The 6,534-nt window shown below is 36.9% G+C and overlaps 1 pseudogene; it reads right to left on the bottom strand.

Moving 5' to 3' along the window:
* Positions 1 to 835: 835 nt before the first annotated feature.
* Positions 836 to 1,186, bottom strand: LOC149236697 (heat shock protein 82 pseudogene; annotated as a pseudogene).
* Between the last annotated feature and the right edge of the window lie 5,348 nt (positions 1,187 to 6,534).

The following is a 6,534-nucleotide window of genomic DNA, read 5'->3' as shown; positions in this document are numbered from 1 at the left end:
TTGATGTAATCACTATCTCAATCGCTGAACATATCTAATGAGTTAACTTCACACTCAAGTTCGATGTGCTAACAAGCTTATTGTACTTCTAATATTTCAAAGAACATACCTTCTTATAAAGCCCCATCACCTAAAGTTGCTATAAACATTTTCACCTCCTGGAGCCATGGCCTCCTGGAGCCACGACCATTCCACGGTTTATATCGCTGGGGTGATTCTGAGAATCGTAGGGTGGCGGGGCGATTCTTAGAATCACCCCATGTGCCCACGCCTACATGCAATCTAGCAAATTTAACACTAGAGTTAATGTTGTAATGCTCTAAATTTGTTGGATTGCATGTAGGCATGCACACATGGGGTGATTCTGAGAATCTCCCTGCCACCCCGCGATTCTCAGAATCACCCTAGCGATATATTGATTCTAGTGTTAAAAACAGTTGGCCCATGTTAAAATTTCTTGGCCCATATGGAGATGGAAATTTCTTGTAAAACAGTTGGCCCATGTTAAAAACTAACTTACAACATACAACATGTTAGACACATAACTATTCTTTTAGCCATATTAATAAAAATGATCATCTAAACAAAAATAAAGATCACTGATTTGCTGCATCGATTTAGAGAATAAGAAGTTTCATTTCTTGAAATGGATATTAAAATACAAAATATAGCTACACACACGTGCAGGTAAATGCCAAATTCTACATCTACACCTCTACTTGTTAACCACTACCAAACTGAAAATCAAAGAAAATCTTACAAAAGTTAACCCTCCCGAAAATAATGCATTTCTAGAAATCTATCACAAAATTCATTTGCTTCTGGAGTCAGAGACTTAGTCTACCTCCTCCATCTTGCTCTCCTCCTGGATGGAGGCATCATCTTCCAGAGGTGGCATGTCTGCATCCACCTCAGCGGTGACATCATCCTTGATGCTTAGCCCAAGCTTAAGCATCCTGTGTATCCTGGCAGCGAATGTGTTCAGCTCCTCCAGATTGAATCCTAAGGTGAGCAGTGCGGTCTCATGCAAGAGCATCACCAGATCCTTCACCGATTTGTCATGCTTGTCCACCTCGGCTCTCTTTCTCAGCTCCTCCATGATGGCGTTCTCCGGATTGATTTCCATTGTTTTCTTGCTGGACATGTAGGACGACATGGAGCTGTCGCGCAGGGCCTGGGCCTTCATTTTAACATGGGCGCGATTCTAGTGTTAAATTTGCTAGATTGCATGCAGGCTTGGGCACATGGGGCGATTCTGCCCCGAGATTCTCAAAATCGTTGGGTGATTGAGAAGGGGATTGGAAATAGCACATTGATAAAATAACTCAATCTTTTTAAATTTTAACGACGTACACAAGGTAATCTTTATAGTAAATAGCGAGGAATTCAGGTAATCTTTATAGGTAATTTTTATTTTATTTTATTTTTATTTTTTATTTTATTTATTTATTTATTTTTATTTATTTATTTATTTATTTTAACGAGGTAATATTTATAGCAAATAGCAAGGAATTCACTTTAATGAGGTACACAAGTTGCTATTTCCAACTAAACTATAGTGTAGGACATTGTAGACATTTCTTAATTGGAAATATTTCCTAATCATAAAATTGCAGGCTAATCTCTTTGGAGTTACGACCGTTTGTTTGTTTTTTTGTTTTTGTTTTTTTATTATTATAATTATAATAGATTTTGTTGATACTTTCCCATGTAGCAAGAACATCATTCAAATGAATCAAATTGAAGATTAACACAACAGCTCGAGTGTGAGGCTTTGCAACAAATGGTATAGAACTGTTGAAGAACCCTAATCTCTTTAAAAATACACTGTAAAGTTCATGTTCTGGGGTTCTTTCTTGTAAAGGACTTTGTAAGCAACATCATATAAGCTCGTGAGAACTGGGCTTGTATAATATGCAAGTGGTCACCAAGACATCATAGACATGGGGTGATTTTGAGAATTACCGAGTGGCAAGGCGATTCTTAGAATCTCCCCACCAGCCGACGATTAAAGTGGAATGCAAAGTAATATAGAGTATGCCTCTCCTACTAAAAAATATAGCTTCTTGTCATTTTACCCAATGCAGTATATCATGTTTAGAAGAGATTCTTATCTTTATTCGTTGCAAATAATTGTGAAACTCATCCCAAGGTAATGAACTATTTTAGTTTTCCCATTCAGTTTGATTTTTCCATAACCTCCAACCATGAAGTGGTTCTCGATTACTCCAAAGTTCTTCCACTTAATGTATCCATAGGACTATTTCAACGATTGAGTCTCATTGAAATTTCAAATGTTACTTAAGGGAGCATATTTTTGCCATGAGTCCTCACAAAATAAAGTTTTTTTCCATCTCTTATCTCCTAGAAGGCATATTTTTTCATCAAATCCTTCACCTCATATGCATAATTCCATATTTTTAAACCTATTATAGAACCTTGCAACTGTAATATATTTTCTGGTCAGGCTAGCACTATGTATTTCCTCTCCTAAATATTCTTCCAAACTTGATTACCTTGATATACCCATTACCACCATAATTTAATTGCATAGGAATTTCTCATAGGAAAAGGACCCCTGAGACACAAACCACCTTGAGACACAAACCACCTGAAAATTTTGGTAAGATTAAGTTTTCCCAGCCAACCAAGGCCCATTTATTCATTGAGGCCAATCCTTTCCAAATACTTTTTTTCTAGAGAGATCTTAGGGTATGAAAAAATCTATATGGGATTGGCATTAATGAAAGTTGATAATTTAGAAGCGCTTGGAGAAATTATTTTACCATGATGAGTCAACTGGGAAAATTTAGATGCCTAGTCACCCAGTTATTCATCCTCCATCACAACTTCTACAATATTGTTGCCCATGTGGATGTTTATGGTAATGTAATGCTATCACTACTCCCAAGTGTTTAGATCATAATATTCATCAAGTATATGCCACTACCTTGCATAGTCTTTGGTGCACCAAATATGGGCAGTTAAAGATGAATACTTTTGTTTTGACATTATTAATTTTAGTACTTGAGGAAGACATACATATTTGGAGGAGCCTCTTCAACCTTACTGGTTCTCTTTTTGTAGGGATTCCAAACAAGATTACATCATCAACAAAGTAAATATGAGTAATTGGTAATTCACTCCCATACAATAGAAGACCATAAATATAAGCTCCCTCTCTTGTATTATGAAACAATCTCTTGAGCCCTTCCATAACTATTATGAAGAGAAATGGAGCGAGAGGGTCACCATGCCTAATGCCTCTCAAGGGAGGAATGCTCTATGATGGAGATCCATTTATCATAATAGAGTAAAAAACCTATAGAGATTAACGATCCCACTCATTGAAACCATTGTTCTTAAACTGTAACACCCCCTCCCAGGTCTACCCAATGTATACATGCCAACCGAGTAAACATGAGGAGAGATGAAACTATGATAATATTCGACCTCCTATGTCACCTTAAGGAAGTGGAATCACATCACATAAAGTCATCCAACATAATCAACAAAACCCTTCGGTGAAAATCCAACCAGTCAGACAGCTTGTCCCTGGGTCTCACTGCTATTCTGCAGCTCATAGGCCATAGTCTCTCTCGTGATATGGGCAAGGGACTGACCAAACACCCAAATTTTCTCTCACAGGCCTGCCTTCCAATGACTATGGACAAAATTTTCTAGTTATGTGCCATCGACTCTAAAATTTAAGCCACTTTTCTATCCCATAGTCCTAGCCTCAGCCCATAACTTGTTGTAAGTTCCATAATTCATTAAAAAAATGACAAAAATGTTGATAAATACAAAATATCCCTTAGGACTAGGCCTAAGCATCCCCAACCGAGACTGACATTCTGTCAAACATTTGGCATCAATGCAACCTATAGGTATGCTACAAGATAGAGCATAAATGACTGAAACAACTTATGAAACATAACCAAAATGATCACCTCCTTCTCCATTGAACTACTACACTATCAATTAGGTCTTGCATCCATCCATTTAACAGTTACAAGTAAATATATGAAATAACCATGACATAAACCAATCATTTAACCATGCTTATAACCAACATAAAACCATATAAATATCAGAGATATGACAACCATTAAATCCACATATAAATCAATACAAAAGTAAGAGAACCTAGCTTTCATTAATGATAGGAAAATCCGACCAGGTTCAGGACTTCCACGTACCACCCGACCATAGACATGGCTAAAATAAATCTCTCTTTCCGCTAGTCACCCCCATGCCATATTCCAAGCATGAATGTGGGATCTCATAGAACAACCAATCCAAGAACAACTAAGTGAATCCAGAGGTTAAACCACCTCCACCTGCATCAAACTGTGATCACATCAAAAACAGTGCTCCGATCACAACCGAACTGAACTTGGAATGCCATCCAAAATCCATCACTATCCTTGAGGAATCTTCTATCTCCTTTCCTCTCAATCTTTACTGCAATCCAAACCCAGATCACTAGGTCCTAAACCGAGACTACTCCCTTGGGATTTACCATATTGTATCCCCACCAAAAATGGTCAAATAATTCCTTGGCCTTTTGGAAGGAACCTTGAGACCACCTCCACCTTGAATTTCAAAATCCATATGAAAATTCCAAAGCTCAAAAAATAAAATAAGATCCCAACATATCATGGCATCTAGAAAAAGGCTAGGCTAGGCTAGGCTGAAATCCAATGTCATAACCCGGCAAAACCATGCCATCGAAAGCAAGAGAACCATACACAAACATGCAAATCCATTCCATCTAAAGCAAGAGAACCATACACCAACATGAAAATCCATGCATGTCCAAATAGACTAGGAAATCAAACATGAAAAGGGTTACCTACAGGTATTCCTGTTTGTTATGAAACCAACTCACAAAAAGATAGAAAAGATAGATCAACGCCTTAGAATTTAGCCCCTTCGAGGGGGAAACCTCTTTTACATTACAAAAATGAATTATTCTTTGATGATATAAATGACAAGACCTCCTTCATATATATAGGAGTCTAAGGGGTCATAATATAATCAGAGCCGACATAACAATAATAATGTAAGGGCACAATAATAACAATAGTCGGCTTCTATGGGGCACAATAATAACAATATGGGGACTACATGGGTACAAAAATATAATAAGGGGGTTGTAATAATAACAATAAGGGGTTACACTAGTAGTATAGGGGCCTCACATGCCCCTCTCCTTCAAAAAGCGTTGTCCTCAACGCTTGAGTAGTTCTTGATGCTTCTGTATAAAATTCTTGTCCTTCCATGTGAAATCTTCAACGGGTAACTTCTTCCATTTGATGAGATGCTTTGAAATTGATTGATTTCGTAGCTGTCGACTTCTCGGTTCTGTAAATGCTTCAGGTTCCAATATGCTTTTTCCTTCCTTGTCAAGTTCTAGCAATATTGTTTCAATTGGGATATTTTGCAACTTTTGAATAAGTGGCCATACTTCTTCATCCTTCCTCCATTCATCCCTTGCTTCGTTTTTCTTCCATTTTCTATAGATGATGTCAAATTCATAACCCATCATATTTGTGACACATTTTTTCTATTCTTATAAAGATAATAGTTGTTCTAAAAAGTATTTAAGACTATCAGGATCCATTTTTACCTTGAAGTGTCTTCCCATTCGGTAAGGTCTCCATTTCTTAAGTGCATGTAGTATTGCCAACATTTCCTTCTCATAAATAGTTTTCTTGAGATGTAGGAGTGAAAATACCCAATCACATACATCAAAACATTTTTCACTACGATGTTGATCTACCTGTTGTCTCATTCAATTTTTCACCAAAGTGGCGTTATCCTTTAAAATTTGGAGAACTTATTGTTGATGCTCGATGTGATCTTTCACTGCTTGAACCTTTTTCTTCTTGATATGTCCTTCTATATTTAGAGTTTGAGGAGTGGTAATTTCTTCCAATCCTTTACAAGATATGGTCGGATTCATTTCTTGATGCTCGATGTGATCTTTCACTTCTTGAACATTTTTCTTCTTGATATGTACTTCTATCTTGATAGTTTGATGAGTGGTAATTCCGACCAATGAATTAAAAGATATGGTTGGATTCATTTCTTCTTTCTCGATGTGATATTTCACTTCTTGCACCTTTTTCTTCTCGATATATCCTTCTATCTTGAGAGTTTGAGGAGTGGTAATTCTTTCCAATGCTTTACAAGATATGGTTTGATTCATTTGTTCTTTCTCTGGGGATGGGTCCTGGTGTATATCCTCTTCTTTTGATGTTTCTTGATCCTTTTCTTCCTCCTCTTCATACTTTATGTAAAATAATTTCTTCTTAGCACACTTATGACCTTTAGTGCATTTGCTGTCACAATTGTAACAAATCCCTTTTTCTCTTTTTTCTTCCAATTGTTGTGGTGTAACCCTTGTAGGTTGTGGAAGGCTAGGAGAAACAACACTTCCATCTTTATAGTTGTGAGGGGTAGACTTCCTTGTTTCCATAATTTTACTTTCCACTATGTAACAAAGCCATTTTACTCTTTCCAATTGTT

Source organism: Pinus tabuliformis, chromosome 8 (genome assembly GCF_031772625.1).
Source record: "Pinus tabuliformis cultivar Carrire ecotype Pingquan chromosome 8, CPIR1, whole genome shotgun sequence".
NCBI classification, from domain to species: domain Eukaryota; kingdom Viridiplantae; phylum Streptophyta; class Pinopsida; order Pinales; family Pinaceae; genus Pinus; species Pinus tabuliformis.
This window is presented reverse-complemented; position numbering and strand designations above follow the sequence as displayed.